Here is a 20,426-nt window from a genome sequence, read left to right as displayed (position 1 = left end):
AGTGGCTGCTTCTAGGAAGGGAACTGGATGACTAAGAATGGAGCAGGAAGGAGATCTGCTTTCCAGAACATTTTATACCTTTTAAGTTTTGTGCCAAGTGCATGTATATTTACTTAAAAGATAAAAAATGAAAAGGAAAAGCTCCACTAGTGATTCTGATGTTCACAAAGATTAAGAGCCAGCACAAGTGAGGAACTCATGAGACCACCCAGGAGAGAGTGAATATGTCTCTTGAAATACAAAAAAACCCTGCAGTGGAGAGTGAGAACACTTGCCCAGGTAAGCGTGGGTGGGCACGAGCTGGGAGCAGAGGCCAGTCCCACGGGCATATAGCCAGAGAGAACAGGTGGATATGTGAGTCTAGTTCTTACTGACCCCAAAGACCGCAGTTGCTCTTCTCTGGAATCGTACTGCCCTTTGGACTCTGAGCTGTGGTTCTAGCTCTTGGATCTGACCAGCATCTCTCTTCAAATCCCTCTGTCAGTTTCTTTCTCCAAGTCTCTCACTTTGGCTTCCTTTTTGCCTCCTGGGGCCTGAGACCTTCCTCGGGGCTCCTCTACTCTACCCCAGCAGCCTGGTTTTGCAGATACAGTCTTCTCCAGATGTCCACAGCCTCGACATCCCCTGTGACAGTGCTCCCTCGGTGTCCCATTTACACACTTTCCCATGCTTCACCCCCCTTTTTCTTTTTTTTATCCTGTCCACAGTGCTCAGTCAACTCCCTTGAGCTGCCTCCAACTCTGCTCATGTCTGTTCCCAGCAACATTATCCTCCTCTAGCACATCCTGCCTTCACAGTTTATTGAAACAGGGCCTGTTAGTCTTCACAACACTGTCTTTCTGATCTCACCGTTTATCAAAAGCTTCTTTCCCTCTCATCGTGCTGCCTCCCTTCCTACAGGTCTGTTGGACCCCGCTCGGGCCCACGTGGGAAGCGAGTCTCTCTCAGGGCTCACATGAACAGATCTAGTGCCTACGCTCACGGTTGCCCGAGGCTTCTGCCGTCCAGATGGGCTTACCCTAAATCAGCACACATTTCCAGGATGTGGGAAAATATGCGGTACTTAAATGCACAGGCTCTGGATTCTAGGTTTAAATTCTCTCTGCCAGCTGCATTACATGCGTGACCTTGAAAAAATTACTTCTTCCAGCCTCATTTTTCTCATCTGCAAGATGGGAAAACAGCAACACTTGCCCCCACAGGGGTGTTGTGAGGATAAAAAGAAGATGTAGATACAGTGCTGAATGTCGAGCTTGGCCCATATCAAACTCTCAAAAGGCAATTATTATTCTGTTATTATTTTTACTGCAACAAGTGATTTGTTTCAGTAGACTGCGTTCCCTTGGTTTTATATGGAAGTGCTAACAGTATTCTATGAAGCTAAGGTACAGAGATCATATATTTTGAACCAACATCTGTATATGAGTAATTTCTGGCACACTGAATATACATCATCTCCTTTGGTTTTTAAAACAAGCCGGGGGCCACAGGCAGGGCAAGTGCTACCACTTTGCCATTTCCATTTTACAGAGGCTTGGATGCATTAAGTAGCTTTTCCAAAGTCACTTGACATGGGTGAAGCCAATGAAGGCTGGTGAAGCTAAATCTAGCCTGTTGATCTCCTGGCTCTCTCCATTAAGCAATATAGACTGGGGTTGGCACACTTTTTTTGCAAAGGGCCAGATAGTAAACAGTTTATGCTTTATGGGCTACATGCTGTCTCTGTCTCATATTCTGCTCCTATTTATTTATTTTGTAACAACCTTTAAAAATATAAAAATCATTCTTAACAATAGGCTGATGCGAAAACAGCCCATGAGTCACCTTCAGCCTGAGGGTTGTAGTTTATTGCTGATGTAGATTACGTTGACAAATCATAATACAAACCTAATGAAATAGATATACGTAAAAAAACCTTACTCTATGTTAGCAATCATTGTCAATATTTACGGAAACGTCACTGTGGGAAATGCTGTTTCAAGCATTGCATATGTATTAACTTATTTAATCCTCACAGCCACGCTATTTGATAGATACTATTATTAGTCCCATTTTACAGATGAGGGAACTGAGGCACCAGGAGGTTAAGTAACTTTTCCAAGGTCACGTGGCCGGTAAGTAGCAGAGCTGGGATTCAAATCTAAGCAGGTGAGCACCAGATGCACTCGACTACTTGTATCTCGGTTGGGAGCACTGACTGATACAGCTGTTTGGGAGGGAAAAAGGGGACGGGGAAGCCACATAACCCCTAGAAACTTCTGGAATAAATATGTTTCTGAACCATTCACCTTGAGGCTAAGGAGTCATGGAAACATGCCACCTGTGTTCTATAAAGAACTGCCAGGCTGGAGACCTGCAGTAGCTTTCCTCACGCCATGACAGTAGAGGATACAGAGGAGACTGCAGAGGCATCTTGATTCGAGAAAAGCACTTGATTGGATCTCATTAAATTTTAATCATAAACTGAATTCAAAATAAATTGAAAACTGGTTGACAGAGCACAAACAAAGGGCGATGATAAATGGTGATGCATCCCGAGAAGGGATGTCTTCCAGGGGACGACTCTGAGGCAAGGACGGATGGGATTTAATGAAGGTGTATGTCCCTGAAAGAAGACAAATAGCACAGCAAGGACCAGAGGAAGGGCAGGAGTGAGCAGCCTGAGTAATTAATAAACCACATTAACAGCTCTGAAATAATCAGGGCTTGGTGTTCACCAACAGCTTGAATTTTTTTTTTTTTTTTAAGCTTTCTTTGGGTCAAAAATAGGGTTGAAGAGTCCTGGAGACACACAGCTGAGTATTGCAGGTGGGCATTATATACACATATATATAGAAATTTACAGTTGGGAGGATCCTTAGATCCTATTTGGATCAGATACTTTCACTTACAGATTCTCAAGATCTTACTTCATTCCTTAGAGAATTATCTTTTTATAAGTGTCTAAAAGTCATGGATTTTATTATAAAAAAATCTTTAAACTCATTAGCGTTCTTGTTTATTGCCCAAATGCATGCAAAACTTTCATAACATTGGTTTGCTTAGTGGAAGGTTGGTTTTGAGTGAACTGTTTGGCCCAGATTCAAACTCCAGTGAACAAACACTTCCAAGTTTACTTGCAGAATTTCCCAGACAGAGTAGTTCTTCCATGAGGTTTGCCAGAGGATTTGAAACAGTGGTGAGCCCTGGAGACAAGGGAACATTTACTGGCTCTTGGACATAGCCCTGCACAGGAAGACTCACATCAGGCTGAAGGCAGCGTAGCATGAACTGACCTGATTTGAGGAAGTTTGCTCTGGGACTCCTCTGAGCTCCTAAATGAGGAGGACACGGACTATTGGGAACATACTGACTCCACCACATTTGGAAATGGCAATAAACATTTAGAGAACAACTTCAAACCAGGCCATGCTTTTTTGTTGTTGTTGTCATTGTTTTACAAAGCACTTTACTGAGCTGGGGGGTCATGCAGGCTGGGAGATCCGGTCAGGCTCATCCCTCCGAAATAGCTTGATTTGAGCCCCTCACCAGGGAACCAAGCCAAACTGGCACAGCTCTAAGGACCATCACCTTCCTCAGCCACTTTACAGCTCTGGTATCCGGGAAGGTCTGTGCACACATCCAAGCACACAGAGCCACAGTGAGCTGAGCGGTCGGCAGCCAAGCACACCGGGCTCCCCGGGAGTCCTGCTGGACACAGGAGGCAAAGGATGTCGGTGGGAGAAAGGACAGCCTGGGTTTCACGAACTAAAAATACCTTGGTGACAACGTGTTAGGACGAAACAGGAGAGGCCCAGGGGGGCAGCTTCGTGATTCCAATCCTCAGATGCTGTCTCACGAAAGGACTACAAGATTGTTTTGATAAGGAAATGTGATCAAACATTGGGGGTCATTTCATTGGATCTGAAAGGAATTTGAAGTTGAATGTGCCTCATCTGTGCTCTCTTTTTTTCCTACAGCAGTTGCCTGCAATTCATATATGTTTTTAAAGGCTAATCTAAAATTGCCTGCAGCAGAAAAATGATTTGAATTCAGGATATTTCTGAGATTTCCATTTTGTGATGTGTAAAACCTAGATTTAATTTAGACAAACCACCCCACCATAATCTATCTTTCTGAGTGCCCGTTAAAGAATGCCTGCAAATATGACTGTCTTCTCTTATTTTTATTTTCAGAACATTTGAAAGTTACTAACTCCTTAATCCTGGAGGAAGCAGGCTTTACCATTTTCTGCCTTGATCCATCCAAAAAATGAGTATCCCTGAGTAAGAACCTTTCTCTCCGACATGTTGGCTCATTGCTCAGACTTCATTCCTGGTTAGCCTGCCCCACGCAATGGACAGAGCAGAGTCACCACATTACCCACCTCTTAATGCCCCATCATGGAATGACCTATAGCTGCAGCTCCAGATTAAGATAATCTGTATTAAAGGCCACACTGCAGTGTGGCCTTTAAGGATCAAAGCAAGGCTGGCAAACTGAACAGTTAACCTGATTTTAGAGAATGGTGCATTATTATTTGAAAATAAAATCAGGAACTCAATGCAAGTGAAATATCTTGAAATTCCTATCCTCTCATCCCAGGAAAATAGAAACACCCAAAAACATGACAAGGACTAAACGAGGACCTTAATATCCCACAGATTAGCAATCCTCAAACCCCTGAATCAGCCCATCCCAGCCAGCCAGAGCTTGTTTGATCGTAATTGCCCAAAAGAAACAATAACAAAACCAAAAAGTAGTGGCTTGGAAAAGGTTAAGGATTCAGTGTATGTGCCATCTAATAACGTGTCTAATCATAGTCATCACCCTTACATGGTATTAGGATGTGTTTCACAGTTTCCTTTCCCTTCCCATTAAAGGCCCCACACACAGTGACTGGTGGAGTGTTTCCAGCTCCAGCTAAATCAGTCGCTCTGGCTTCTGGAGCCTGGTTTGTCTGCCAGTTCTCTGGCCTGTGTGGACACTGTGGTTAAATGCACGCAATGATCCTTCCCGGGTAACCCCAATGGGACATGAACTGACTCAAGAAATTCCCGGTTTTGTCCTATTTGGCTGGAGCCAATCACAAGTCCTTAGTTCTAGGCAGCCCTCCTGCAGAGCCAGGCTGCCTAGGCCTCTCCGGCCCTTTGCCCTCACTGCTGCTTTACCTTTTGCCTTGAGAGCAGAGGAGTGGAACAGAAATCAAAGCAGCTTACGTGGGAGGAGCCTGAGCACCTCTGAGGTGTTTGGTAGTTTGCTGGGTTCTGGGGGATTGAAAAGGATTAAGAAACAAAGTGCTCTTCTTCCTCCAGGGGCTAACCAACTGGTAGTGGGAGGTAAAATGAATCTATGTGAATAATCAGCAAACAAAACAAGTCTTCTAAGACCACCCATTACGGCTACCCCTCTGGGTCTACCCTGGCATTGTTTTGCTAGAAGGGAATTTGGACAAAATCATGTTAGTCCTGCCCCCCTCCCCACACGCAGACTTTACTGATGAAGAAATCCAGGCCTGGGGAGCCAAGTGAACTGCCTAAGTCACACAACCACAAAAAGTGGAGTAAGAACTTGAAACCACGTTTCTTGTCCTTTTAAAAAAATATTTATTGGCCTCTTTTTTCTCCTCTTCTTTTAAAAAAAGAAAATCCCCCTATTATAGCTAAGAGACCGTCTTGAACTTGAAAGTCACAAGAAGCTTGATTAGCTTCTGAGATCAAGTACTAGCACTTCTTCCCTTGTTTTCCCAAAGGCTCCGTCCAGTGCCAGCCAGCAAACGTGAGGGTTGTTTGGAGGGGGGGGTGGGGGGCTGGGGATGGGGGGATGGCAGGGGCAGCTCACAGCCAGCACAGAGCTCAGCAGAACTTCCTGCCCCAAGAATGTGGTGTTGATTTTTTTTTTCTGCCTGCATGAAACAAGGATTGGGAAAACTTGGAGTTCTCCTTCCCACTCTGCCATTGACGTGTCCTGGGGCTGGAAGCCAGTTACTTAATCCTTGCCATCCCTGGCTCCCTCCTTGGAGAGCTGGGGCTTGAATTCTTGATCGAAACTTGTGGGGACCCTAAATGCCCAAACGAGTTGTTCCCAGGCAGCTCCGCGCACCAGTGTGCGTGCCTTCTCTCCCCAAAGAGTTAACCTCGGCTCGCCTATCTGAAATACTAAACCCCCAACACGTTCTTGCAGCAGAAACTTAACTGTCATTTTCTCAGCCCGAGCTGGTCTCTGTGCGAACAAGTTAAAGGCGGGGAGAGGAAGGCAGAGGAAAATAACAGCAGAGTATGTCAGTAAAGGAGACACAGAATGTTTTGGAAAATGGGTCAGTGGTTAAGAAAAAAGACGAGGCAGGTGGCAACCCTGAATAACTTACCTTAGAACCACCACGGACAGGTAAACCGGGCCAAGGGGGTGGTCGGCTCTCTGCTTCGCGTCTCTGTCTACCTTGGGTCGCTGGCAGCCTCCTTCCGCCCTCTCAGGGCCCAGGTAAGTAGCAGAACAGGCTCTGAAGCAGGAAGTGGAAGTCGTATGCAAATTTCTACAGAGCTAGCAAGCCTCTGCTCAGAATCTCCCTGTGGGCAGTGAATCAACAGTATGTCACAGTATTTCTTAAAACAGAAACCTCTTCATTCACTGGAAAGAGCCAGTGACGAATTAGGTGGCATTTTTGTTTTCACCACCCAGCTAAGAAGCTGCTGAGGAATGTCCAGGCCTCAGTGTTATCTCTGTGCGCTCACTTCAGAAGGTGTCTCACGGACGGGATTGAACTTGAACGTTAAGATCGCTCATTCATTAATGGCTCCAAAGGAGACTGGGGCAGATAATGGGAGGGATATGAAGCAAGAGCTGCTGCTTATCTCCTCTCCATGCTTAAAACATCATCATTTGCTGCCCATACCACAGAAGGAGGACTCACTGTCCATGCTCCTGTGCTCACGTGTACACACATGCACATACTTGCACATACATGCATACATACGTGTACACACATGCACACACTTGCACGCTGCCCCCTTGCCAGGCATGAAGAAGTAGCTAATTTTAAGAAAGACACACACACACACACACACACACACACACACACGTGCGCATATGCACATTATCCACCTCTGGCTGCATTTTCCTTGACCTCAAGTTCATTTCCTCCCTCTCCCTCTCCGTTGTTTAATCCATAGCCTACAGGATTTATTGCATGAGGAGACGCTGCAGGCAGGATGGTGCCACAGCTATGTGTGTGTGTGCACACAGTGGGGGGTGGCAGCTGTGTCAGTGGGAGCTCTGGAGTCAGAGGGACCTGGATGTGAGCTCAGTCATGCCACCGGCCAGCTGTACGTCACAGGCAGGCGCACTGTGCCCCTGGTGCCGGACTTGTCTGCTTGTCGAAGAGGTAGGTGGGTCAGCCCACGCCGCGGGCGCTCTCTACCCTCATGCCTGGGACAGGCCCTCGAGGATCCCTGTCCAGATAGTGCCAGGTTCTCCTCAAGCAGGACACATGAAGCAGGTTGCTCTACCTTCTACAAGCAGAGAACATGGCTTGTTTTAAAAACAGCATATATAGGTTATATACATTTTGGTACGTCCTTGTAACAGAATATGATACGGCTAAGAAAACTCATAAATATGTATGTATTTCTACATACTACCAAGGAAAAGTGGCTGCGAGATATTATTTAGTGAAAAACATTATCTTATTTTTGCCAATATATATAACAGACACACATACATGTGTATGTATATAGCTTTGTGTTTGTTGACCCCTGGTCCCCAGCACCCAGCACACTGGCCAGAACATTGCAGTCAATCACTACATATCTGTTCAATGACCAAGTTAGAAATGTCTGGAAGGATGCGTGCTAAACTGTTTAGTGGTGGTCACTTCAAGGGAATGCAATTGAAGGAAACCAGTGAGAATGGAGGGCTTTTTATACTATACACACATATGGGCTGTTTGATTATTTTTTTCCACAATAACGTGTAGAACTTTTTCATTAAAAAGAATAAAGCTGCCTGGGTATGGTGGCTCATGCCTATAATTCCAACTACTCAGAAGTCTGAGGTAGGAGAATCACTTGAGACCAGGAGTTTGAGACTACCCTGGGCAACAGTGAGACCCTGTCTTTAGAGAGAGAGAGAGAGAGAGAAAATTAGCTGGGCATGGTGGCACACACCTATAGTCACAGCTACTCAGGAGGCTGAGGCAGGAGGATCACTTGAGCCCAGGCATTTGAGGCTGCAATGAGCTATGATCTTGCCACTATACTCCAGCCTGGGTGAAAGAATGTGTCCCTGTCAAAAAAATTTAAAAAATTAAGTTTTTGGGTTTTTTTTTAATAGCATTTTATTACCTTGGCCTTGAACTTTCTGCTTCAACATTATTATTAGAATAATCTGTTTTAGAGCAGGAAAAAGAGCATTTTCTGTGAGACAGTTGGTACCAGGATACTTTGAGAAAGGTATGGATGTTAGCAGATGAGAACAGAAAAGCAAAGAGCAGCAAGGGAAGGAGTTGGGGGGAGAGCAAGGGAAGGGAGTGGAAATATTTTTCATTTCTCCTAGATGCCCTTAAATGGATTGGGAAAAGTCTCCAAGATGCTCTGTCAAGTTCCACCTTTGGAATACAACCCAGGAAGAACAAGGGGAAGCTTTCTTGCAGTTTTCCACCAACTGTTTCCCTGGGCGTGCGGCCTCGAGGCCCGCAGGAAGAACACCAAGAGCTGAAGCGCTGCTTTCAATGGCTGCTAGCTGAGCCTTCCTCCTGTCCAAAGGTGTCCCGAGCAGAGGGGCAGGCACTGGGGGAATGAGTTAATGGCTCCTTCTTAGCAGCCTCTGCAGGGGCCCCTCCTCAAAGGCAGCCTGGGGATGTAAACTGTTTAGAGAGAGTGTCCCGGACGTGAGACACTTCTGTCTGAACAGGCCGGCGGCAGTTACAGTGACGTCTGAATGGCGTGCGAATGTCAGGGAGTCAGGACATGAGCACCTCCTGCCTCCAGGAGCTGCCAATTGGTTTTCAGCCTAACACATACAGCCTTAGTTGCCATCACAGGAGAGCAACGCTTCACTGAGGACCATACGCCACCTGTTAGCACATTTAACCCTCCAAACAGTCCTGTGAGGTGCATTTACTATCCCTCTCACTTTACCTTTAAGGAACCTGAGGCTCAGAGACACTGAGTAACCTCTTCAAGGTCACACAGCTAGCCTGTGGAGAAGGATTCAAGGATGCAAGCCCAGAACTGTCACACTTCCAGGGAGATGTTATTCCCTCTCCCTCCATTGCCCTGTTGTAGTCTGTGCTTCCTACATGCTTGGGTGGAGCACAGGTAACTTGCTTTCTTTGCACAACTCTTGACAACGCTCAAGAGGGAAAAAAAAGGTACAGACAACAAAAGGGTGGGGCTGTGACCGTGCCAGTCATCCTGGTGCTGTGTTTATATGGTGCTGGTTGCTAAATAAATAATGAGTAGTCAAGCTATGTGTCAGCCCTCTCCCTCCTGTGAAAAATCTAGAAAAGGAGGATTTGTGTTTGCTAGATTCTAGAATTTGCTCAGTGTATTAGTCAGGGTTCTCCAGAGAGACAGAGTTAGTAGGATATAGATATAGATATATGAGAGGGGATTTATAAGGAGACTGCTTATGTGATTATGGAGGCTGAGAAGTCCCACAACAAGCTGTCTGCAAGCTAGAGACCCTGGGGTGCTGGTGGCCTGGTTCAGTCCATGCCCGAAGGCCTCAGAACCAGGGAAGCCAATGGTATAACTCTCTGTCTAAGGCCAAAGGCCTGGGAACTCAGGGAGCCACTGGTATAAGCCCTAGCGTCCAAGGGGAGCCTGGATTATTGTCCAAGGACAGGAGAGGAAGAGTGTATCCCGGTCCCAGCACATAGAGCAATACATTCTCCTTTTGTCTGTCTCTGTTCTCTCCAGGACACCAACAGGTTGGATGATGCCTGCCCACACGGAGGATGGATGTCCTCAGACACACAGGCTAATCTCCTCTGGAAGCACCCTCACAGACACATCCCAAAATAATGCTTTACCAGGTTTCTAGGTAGTCCTTAATCCAGTCCAGCTAACACCTAAAATAAACCATCACACTCAATGTCTTTGTCAGCTCGGGCTGCTGTAACAGAATACCATAGACTGAGTGGCTTAAAAAACATCCTCACGGTTCTGGAGGCCGGGAAGTTCAAGATCAAGGCACTGGTAAATCTGGTGTCCGGTGAAGGCCTGCTTCCTGGTTCATAAATGACCTTCCTGTCGCTGTGTCCTCACATGGTGGGCTCAGGGCTAGAGAGCTCTCAGGGGTCCTTTTTACATGAACACGAATCTCATTCTTCAGGGCTCCACCCTCATGACTTAATTACCTCCCAAAGCACCACCTCCTAACACCATTGCATTGGAGGTTAAAATGTTAACATATGAATTTTGGGGGAATGCAAACATTTAGTCCTTAATACTTAGTATTTTTAAAAAAGGCATAATTTGAGAAAAGCTTCCCTGTAAACAAAACTAACCAAACCATTTAGACCTAATGCTCAGAAACTCTCCATTCTTTAGCATTAATCGATGAAAAGAAAAGATTCATTCTTTGGAAAAACCTTGATTTTACACTTTTAGAAGCTATGATTTCAAGTACTGAAAAGGCAGAGTGAAACCATGATGTAACATGTGGAAGAGAAGACAACTACCCTCGCATTCTCCCCTGAGAAGAGCCCTTGTTCAAATGGCCTCAAACTCTCAAGCACCAACTGGCTAACTCTCCCCACACCCTCTTAGTGGACGGTCACTGCTGCAGATGAATGTTTGTGCCACCCCCGCCATCCACATGCTGAAACCCTATACCCCGCAGTGTGATGGTATTAATAGGTGGGGCCTTTAGGAGGTGACGAGGTCATGAGGATAGAGCCCTCGAGAGTGGGATTAGTGTCCTTATAAAAGAGGCCCCAGAGAGCCTCCTGGCCCCTTCCATTACATGAGGTCACATAGAAGGCACCATCTATGAGAAACAGGCTCTCACTAGACACCGAACCTGCTAGCACCTTGATCTTGGACTTCCCAACCTCCAGGACAGTATGCAACACATTTCTGTTGTTTATAAATTACCCAGTCTAAGGCATTTTGTTCCAGTGGCAGGAATAAACGGAGATAGCCACAGAGGAGTCACTGCTGGGGTAGAGGCAGGGAGAGAAGAAATGCCCAGGGTCTCAGTGTCTGGTCCTGCCACGCTGGGTTCACACCAGTCCCACAACCTCCACTGAGCACCTGCTTTATTCTAGACATGTGCTAGGTGCTAGGCGTGCAAACTGGAAGATTCTGCACACGTTCTTGTGTCTCTTTCAGAAGCAAAACCATGGCGATGCAGGCAATTCCAAACTAGTCACCAGACAAAGCTGTGGAGTTGCTTTTTCTCCACTGCCTTGGTGGGCTGCTTCCAGTCCAAACAGACTGCCAGGCCCCGGGGAGATACCAGAACCGACCACAACTCTCCTCCTCCACCCCTGCCAAGCCCCTGGGCCCTGCTGCAGCCTGTCTGAGTGCCTCTTCCCTCTGGGTGAATTCCTCTCTGAAACTCTTTCTTGTTCTCACAGAAGATTCACTTGGGACCTTACAAATATAACCACAAAATCTCAAAATGGAAGGGTTAGCTCTCAATTTTTTTCTTTCTAAGAGGTCCCTTGACCCCAGTACAAATTTATTCATCCTCTTGCCCTACTACAGGGATACTGGGAACAGCAGGTTTTGTCAAGCTACAAAAAGTCCTGTTATAGCATTTCTCCAATAATAATAAAGCAATGGGTGCCTGGTCACTTTACATTTGCATACTTCAATGGGAGCACTCTGAAGTTCTGGGAAAAGTCAAAGATGATCTGTTCCAAGATGACTCTACATGGTTACCTTCACCCAAAGTTGTTGGCAGCTTCTCTTACTAAAAAGGAGTAAGTACTATACACTAGGCTCTCCATTACTTCTACCACAATAATAGTAGCTCACCTTCCGAAAGGGCTTACTGAGTGCTGGCAGTGTTCTTTGCATGCATTAGCTCGTTTACTGTTTGCAACACCTCTATGAAGAAGGTACCATAAGATCAGCTACCTTTCATTGAGCATCTACCATGTGCCAGGTAATTTTCATGGTCTGTATAATGAAGTGGAGAAATTTATTCACCAAAATTCTAGAATTTCTCTTTAAAAAGCATATAAAAACCAGATTCTGCTTCCTATGGAGGCTGCACACAGCAGGGTGGGTCAGATGAGTGAGTAGTATTTGGAAGGGGACAAAGGGACAATGACAACGTAGCATGGGGCCCAGCAGAGGAGGTGGAGGAGGCGTAGCAATGCGGCAGGGAGGGCCTTTGTGGAGTAGTGCGGCAGTGAGAGAGCAGGAGGGACGGGGTGGAACTGTAGCATGCTTTGCGGTGTGACCCATTGTGTAAATCCCCGTGCCCTTCAAGAAAATCTACACTAAACTTCTATTAACACATTATTCTCCGAGTCTTCTCTAGTTGGATTTACTCAATTGTTTGACTTTGGGAATATGTCTATGAACAGCTTTACTTAGTTATACTTAAAAATTAGGATGGTCACTATAAGAAAAAAAACAGAAAACAACAAATGTTGGTGAAAATGTGGAGAAACTGAAACATTTGTGCATGGTTTGTGGGGATGTAAAATGCTACAGGTGCTGTGGAAAATAGTATGATAGTTCCTCAAAAAATTAAAAATAAAATTACCATATGATTAGCAATTCCACTTCTGAATACACACACACACACACACACACACACGGAATTGACAGCAAAGATTCAAACAAGTATCAGTACACCTATGTTCAGAGCAATATTATTCACAGTAACCAAGAAGTGGAAGCAACCCAAATGCCTATCAATATCTGAATGGATAAACACGATGTGGTTTATACATACAATGGAAAATCATTCGGTATTAAGAAGGAATGAAGGCCGGGCGCGGTGGCTCACGCCTGTAATCCCAGCTCTCTGGGAGGCTGAGGCGGGCGGATTGCTCGAGGTCAGGAGTTCGAAACTAGCCTGAGCAAGAGCGAGACCCCGTCTCTACTATAAATAGAAAGAAATTAATTGGCCAACTAATATATATACAAAAAATTAGCCGGGCATGGTGGTAAATGCCTGTAGTCCCAGCTACTTGGGAGGCTGAGGCAGGAGGATTACTTGACCCAGGAGTTTGAGGTTGCTGTGAGCTAGGCTGACGCCACGGCACTCACTCTAGCCTGGGCAACAAAGTGAGACTCCCTCTCAAAAAAAAAAAGAAGGAATGAAGTTCTGACACTTGCCACAACATAGATGGACCTTGAGGACATTATGCAAGGTAAAGAGGACAAATATTGTATGATCCACTTATATGAGGTACCTAGAGTAGTCTGATTCATACAGATGGAAAGTAGAATGGTGGTTGCCAGGGGCTGAGGGGATGGGGAAATGGGGAGTTCTTGTTCAGGAGGTACAGGGTTTCAGTTTTGCAAGATGAAAGGAGTTCTGGAGATGAATAGTGGTGATGGTTGCACAACAATGTGAATGTACTAAGTGCCACGAAATTGTACACTTAAAAATGGTTAAGATGGTAAATTTTATGTGCCATAATTTAAAAAAATACCAAAACAGCTCTGCAAGGTAGGTTTTATTACTCTTCATTCTAAAGAGAGGAAATTCAGGCACAGAGACGTTAATACCTTGCTATGGCGACACAGCTGGGTTTCAAATCCGGACCTGATACCCTACAAAGGCCATGCCTCTCCCCCGTCCCCCCTGTCCCCACACAGCACGGGACCCACTTAGGGAGCATGGGGGTGGGGGGGCGCTGGGCATATGCTGATGCCACAGAGATTCATCCTGGGTAGCCTTAGCCTCTCCTTTCTGTGTCCTTTTCCCTCTCTAAGCTGCCCTTCCTCCAACCCTGTCTTTATTCCTTCCCTGCCTTTGCCTCATCAAAAACGTGCTCTCAGAAAAAAAAAAAAAACCACCTGATCACTCATTTATACCTAAGTTACACGGTGTGAATTTAAATCAATGTGCTACCTCTCCGAGGGGTGCTTGCATTTTAAGCCTCATCACCTTCTATGAAATGAAAGGCTTTGTTCCCTGTTACAGGCATTTCAGGCATCAGGGAACAAGTGGGGAGGAATTGGAGGGTGGTGGCAGCAGGTAGGGCAACCATCACCCAAAGAAATCATTACAGGGTGGAAACTGTAGGCACAAAGTTAGAAGGGAGATACATTTTATGGACGGGTTGATCTTTCAGGACTCTGCAAAGACGTGCAGCTGGGCGAAGGGAGATGGGGTGGATGGAGAGGTGACATCAAACACTCCCCTTTCAGCGAGCATGGCTGCCTTATTTCCAGACTCCAGACTCTTGTTTGTCATCCGAACTGTGCACATCCTAGAAAAGGGAATGGGGGGGGGGGTGTTTGATTTCCTCAGGGTGTCATTTCTCTGACAGTTCTCAGCGCCTCTTCTCTCCCTGTTAAACATTGTGAAATTCCAGTCCCAAGCATCTGGGTGTGGTAGCTGGAGATCTCTGGCCATAAAATCTGAGCGATGATTGCTTTAGTGTCAAAGATGCATTTTACGCACTGGCTGACACAGTGAACTGTATAGAGCCTAAGGCAAATCATGTGGATGTGAACGCCTGTCTTCCAGCTGCTTACAACCCAAGACTGAGCATTTCCAGGGGGCAGAAAAGACGCTGTCCTGACAGCGTCCATGCTGACACCTGGGCTCTGAGTCAGGCTTGCTGGTTCAAGTCCCTGCTCTCCCTCCTGCCAGCTGCGTGACCTCAGGGAAGTTTCTTAACTTCTTTATACCTCAATTTCTTAATCTGTGTAATGGGAATAGTAAGATATCTATTTCATAGATAACCAAGGCTCCAAATATACCGCTTCTGGCTCCTGCCTTTATGTGAAGAAAACGTCTTCTCTCCAGGGGTTGTAGCCTCTCCCCCCGGGGCACAGCATGGGGCGTGGAGACCCAGTTAGATTTCAGCCTCACTCAATCTCCTGTGCCCTCTCCTCCGCCAGGCACAAATTGTACAACTGTGCACGGTAGCCCTGCAGGATTGTTATGAAGATTAGATAAAATGACCTACATGCGGTGTCTGGCATTGTGCTCAATAAATCTCAGCTACTATTATGCTAAATATTTAAATAAATGCATAACTCAATGAGTATACCAAGAATCAGTTATCAGTCAATGCTGTAGAGGAAAGAACTCAACAAAATAAGTAGATAATGCTAAAATATTCATAGGTAGCAACCAGATGAATTTTTATGCTAACAATTGAAAAAGGGCGTGTTGTATGTCAGAGAATGAGCTACACATCAGAGACTCCAGCCACACGTGAGCATCCAGTTCAGGAGAAGCAAGCAGGTATCTTGGGGGCTTCTGCCTGCCTTGCGCCACACTCTGCTCCGGGGACAGACCTATCACTACACCGTTCACACCACGGGGAGGCTCCAGGGTGAGCAGAGCTGTCCTCACCCTCTAAGCCTGCTGCCTGAACAGACGCCTTCCTGGCAGGAGGAAAAATTATGTATCCTATTAACTTAAAATATTTTCCCTTTCAGCTTTGCCTGCTTGGCAGAATGCATATAGAAGTTAGAGTAACTTCTATATGCAGAGATAAGGTGCTCTCTATAAAAAAGATTTCTTAGAAACGCATCTGAAAAACAAGGCCAGGAAATTTACTCTCTGTGTGTGTTGTGGGGGGTGGGGAGAGAGAATTTCATTTTTAGATTCTGAGACACAAAAACAAAGGAAAAAAACCTCCCAAAACCCCATAGTCCTTTTTTCCCACAATGAATGTACCCTTTTTCATGAGCTCCTGTCCCACTAAATAGTGGGAGAAAGGAAAGCCCATGTGCTTTCATGTTGGCCAGGGCAGGCCCTCGGGCCCACATTGGGCTTCTCTGTCTTCTGGGCACCCTGCTCACTGAACGTGGTGACAATGCCCTGCAACCACATCCTGCTAGGGGAAGCTGACTTGTTCTTCATCTTCTCTGGAAGGTTCTCAGGACCTGGACCGAGCTTGGTGCAGCCCAACTCAGTTTGAGTTGTTGATATCTACAGCAGAGGCTGAGAGTTGAACCTTTATGTCTATTCTCTTTTTCTGCCACAGTAGTAGAACTTGCAGTTAGGCAAATGGCTCCCCAGAATAGAGACTGCTCTACCCAGCCTTGTTTGCAGGTAGGTGTGGCTAAATTCTGATCGGTCAGATGTGAGAAATCACGTGTGCAAAGGGGCATGCCTTCCTCTTCTCCTTTCCCCTTCTCATTGGCTAGCGTGTGGATGTAGTGGTGGTGGCAGTCAGCTGTTGGGGACCTTGTGGCTGACGGCAACACCCCAGGGGTGAGGGAGCAACAAGATGGAAGGAGGCCGGGTCCCTGAAATCACAAGAACCTATGTCCTAGGTATGTTAATATCATAAAAAAAACTCCTCTTTGACCCTGATTTAATTGTCTTATTGGGATGTTTTTTTTTTTTTTTTTTGCAATTCTCATCCTCCTCCCTGACTTGCCTCTATATGTATGAGATAGGTTCTCTTTGGCGACTGTGGGCATTTCTGTTATTAGTAATCTTGGGAAGAGCTCAAGCACAGAAAAGGTTTGAAGTCTAAAACAGGCCTTGGACCAGAATGGGAGAATAAGCTCTTCCTCTCTTGGGGCCTCCTGGATGGGGCCAGGAGTCTGGAGAGAGGGCATGTCCTCAGTGGGGATGTCAGTCGGTCCAGTGGAGGAAGCTGCAGGCCGGGACCCCCTGAAGACGGACTGGCTCTAAGTTGAGAACACTTAAACAGAAAGGAGACTACTTCTGACTGGCATTTGAGGCTGACAAGGAAACTGGAGCCACAAGAGCCTGCCCACCCATGGGACGCCCTCTTCCCCTCCCTCACATACACATGCACACAAATAGTGGAAATGCCAGCACTCCGGGGAGCTCGCAGGCCTTTTGAAATAGGACTTAATTTTTGGCAATCACTGGTGGGGCTCAAGCCTTTAGGCTTTGAGTATTTTACAGGAAAGACTACCTGGCATCCGAGTGAGAGGCAGAGGCTGGCGCCTCCCTGGAAAGGCGGTGATGTCTGTCTCAGACTCCTTTTCACCTGTCCAGGCTCCCCAGCGGTCCTGGTGCCCTTCCTTCAGGGGACCAGCCTCCCAAGAGACGCGTCTCTCCAGCCTCCCGAGAGACACGTCTCTCACAGAGGGGGCTCCTGTTCTGTCCCACCTCCTCCAGGCCTTCCGGTGGTGACTGTCACCAAGCCCTTTGCCTTCCTTGTCCCTTTCCTGCCCCAGATCTGGCAGCTATCTGCCTTCCAAGTACACACTGGCTCCTCAGACACTCTCCCCAGGCTTAAGGGGTAGATACGGAGTAGGAGGCAGAAGCCCACGCGGCTCGCGAGAGGCCACAAGGCTACAAATAGGGAGCTGGGATTTTAACCCACAGTCTAACTCCAGGGTCTGGGCTCTTTGCCCTAAATCCTCCAGACTTCAAGGCTCACCCTTCCTTTAACAAACAAATAAAACACCTCAAATCCATGGCCCACATCCTGCGGGAAGTCCAGCAGCCTCCCCAGCATTTCTAAGGGAGGTGGGTGTTGGGCTATATTCTCCTGGCTATTCTTGTTTAAATTCTTGATCCCTTTAAGTCTTGCTGCTTCTGGCATCTGCTGTCCTCTCTCCCCTTCCCAGGCCCAAGGCAAGAGCATTCTGCCCCCTCCTTCATTCCCCTAAGCACACCTCAGCCAGGCCAGTGTGTAAGCCTTTTCTTAAGGATGCGAGGTGTTCGGGGATAACAGAGGGGCACTACCCACAGCAGTGCTCGGGAAACAGCTCAAAATTCAGAATGGGGCCTCCGTGCACTGCAGGCCCAGCTCTGCATTTACGGGCATGGGGCCAGAGTGCAAGTGGAGACCCCAACCCTCACCTTCTCCCCTATTCTCTTCCTAACACCAGCTCCAGCCTGCACATGAGGGACCTCATATGTGAACACCTTGGCCCATGTTTACACTGTCCCCTTTGGGAAGGGCCCTACGTAGGATCAGGAAATCCCATACTCCTGAAGGAGGGTGAGAGGCTCAGCGAGGACACACCCCATTGGCCCCATGCAGTGGTGCTGGCTCTCACAGGCTCTGCACATCTCTTCCTAACCCCACTTCCAGTGACGTCACACTGGTAGCTTGACATCAGCAATGGTGGGAATATTTACACTATGGGAATTGGCAAACACTACAAATCAGATGTTTGCCCCTGGAGAGCCAGTTTCCCAGCACAGCACTGCCCCCACCACCAACTCACTCCATGCACAGCAGTATGGCCAGAGAAAGGCCAGATCACAGCCCATCAAGGCCATGCTTTTCAGATTTTGCTACATATTAGAACCACCCACGTGCTCTGGCAGTTGGGAAATCAGTGTTTTTAAAAGTTTCCCAGGAAATGCCAAAGCTGCAGACCAATGCTCTAAAACATCTCTTATCAAAAGGTAGTGTGCATATAAATTGCTGGAGGATCTTTTAAAGGACAGATTCTAGATCAGTAAGGCTGGGGTGGGGCCTGGGATTCTGCATTTCTAACAAGATCTCAGGTGCTGCTGATGCTGCTGGTCTGTGGACACAATCCGAGTAGTAAGGATCTGAAGTGCGGGGCCCAAGGGTGGTGCTGCTGTTGCGAGGACCCTCAGCTGTGCCAGGCACGGAGAACTTCTCACTGGAGTTAGCTTTCTCTGCACACCCTGGCCTCAGCCATTTTTGGGAGCCTACTCAGACTCCTTTTACCCTATTCTGGGTCATGGGACACCAGCATCCCAAATTCCTGCCATCTCATCATGCATATCACTTCAGTTCTCTTTCCAGGCTACACCAGGCTGTGTGTGGGTTGGGTGGAAGGAAGGCTCGCCTTTCATAACCAATTTTCCTATGCAATCATTTTCCCTCTGCTTCCCCTGCCCATCCATCCTACATGTCTGGAATTCAGATGCACAACTACTGTAATTTATGTTTTGTATTGGTTGTTCTCCTTTCCTGTAGCATTGGCAAAGCCTGAGGCGTGGTGCTGAGGGCCCTGCTGTGTGGATGGAGACCGTGGTGGGGGATGGGAACCAGGCAGGATGTGCAGAAGAGCCCAGTCCCCAGGAGCCTAGGGGCTGACCCTTTAGTCATACAGGCTGAGAGCTAACGCCAGACCTTTAGCAAAGAGAAACATAGTTCTCATCTCAGAACTAAAATGACAGTGAGTCTTTCATTGCTGTGTAAAAGTGTAACTACAGACAAATGAAACTACCCCCAGTTCTTCCCACAGAGTGTAGGGTCAGTCACCACCGACAAGTCTTTTGTTGCTTAAAGTCTTGAATGAAAGACATATCTATCCCCTGTGTTTATATAGACGGATACCTGGACAGAGGAGCCCCTTCCTGATGCCAGAGTCAAGGTTCTCCTGCCTTACTGAGGCCGGCAGCACTGTGTGTGACTCTGTCGCAGTGAGGAGTGGTTCTATCTGAGCAGGGTCACATTCCAAGGCCAGTCTGCACTCTGCATCGCTCAGGGCTGGCCTGCCCAGGAGAGACTCATTTGGGGACGGTGCTGATGGTGATGGGAGGTTGGTTCCAATCTAAACTGTCTGGGTGTCCCCTGCTCCCTGGAACTCATGGAGTTCTGTTTTGCAGGCTGTGTGTTTCAGAGAGTGTGAGTCGTGCTTATGGGCCTGTTAAAACATCCACTAAGCAGGGATTTCCTGGCCGGTCTATGACCCTGGGGCTCACCTCCGGTCAGGTGCTGCTGCAGTCGGGGCTCCCATTCTCCTGTGCAAAGGCAGGGGACTCTCAAGACAACCTGGAAAACCCCAAATCCTCCCACTGTCTGGAATTGCCTTTTCCTTTAATATCCACTCCAAGTGGCTGCAGTCCCCAACTCATTTCCTGCAGGATTTTTTTTTCTTTTTTTTTTGAGACAAGGTCTTGCTCTGACGCCCAGCCTGGAACACAGTGGTATGATCCCACCTTACCACAGCCTCAAACTTTCTGGGCTCAAGCGATCCTTCTGCCTCAGCCTCCAAAGTAGGGGACTATAGGTACACACCGCCATGCCCAGCGAATTTTTCTATTTTTTGTAGAGTTGGGGGTCTCGCTATGTTGCCCAGGATGGTCTCAAACTCCTGGCATCAAACAATCCTTCTGCCTCAGCCTCTCAAAGTGCTGGAATTATGCCTGGCCTCCTGTAGGATTTTTGAAGTGTCCCTCAGCCACCCTGCACCCTGAATTCCTGCTTCCACTAAATGTAGGTGCAGCTCATCTCCCCCTCTCTCACTTCTCTGTCCCTCCCATTTTCTCTATTTGCTCAAAGGGCCACTATCACAATTCTGCTGCACATAATTTTGGCTGAAGGTTTAGAGACAATGGAGGGAGATTACAGTCTGGAAGATTAAGTAAACAATTTG

The 20,426-nt window shown here is 47.1% G+C and overlaps 1 protein-coding gene across 2 annotated transcripts in view; it reads right to left on the bottom strand.

Moving 5' to 3' along the window:
• Nucleotides 1-6,502, bottom strand: part of TRAF3IP2 (TRAF3 interacting protein 2) — a 39,770-nt gene extending 33,268 nt beyond the window's left edge. For both annotated transcript variants that reach the window (XM_012753069.3, XM_012753070.3), the window contains exon 1: nt 6,347-6,502. The gene's annotated coding sequence lies outside the window, so the exon portion shown is untranslated. The remainder of the gene's footprint in view (nt 1-6,346) is intronic.
• Between the last annotated feature and the right edge of the window lie 13,924 nt (nt 6,503-20,426).

This window comes from Microcebus murinus, chromosome 5, assembly GCF_040939455.1.
Source record: "Microcebus murinus isolate Inina chromosome 5, M.murinus_Inina_mat1.0, whole genome shotgun sequence".
Lineage (NCBI taxonomy): Eukaryota > Metazoa > Chordata > Mammalia > Primates > Cheirogaleidae > Microcebus > Microcebus murinus.
This window is presented reverse-complemented; position numbering and strand designations above follow the sequence as displayed.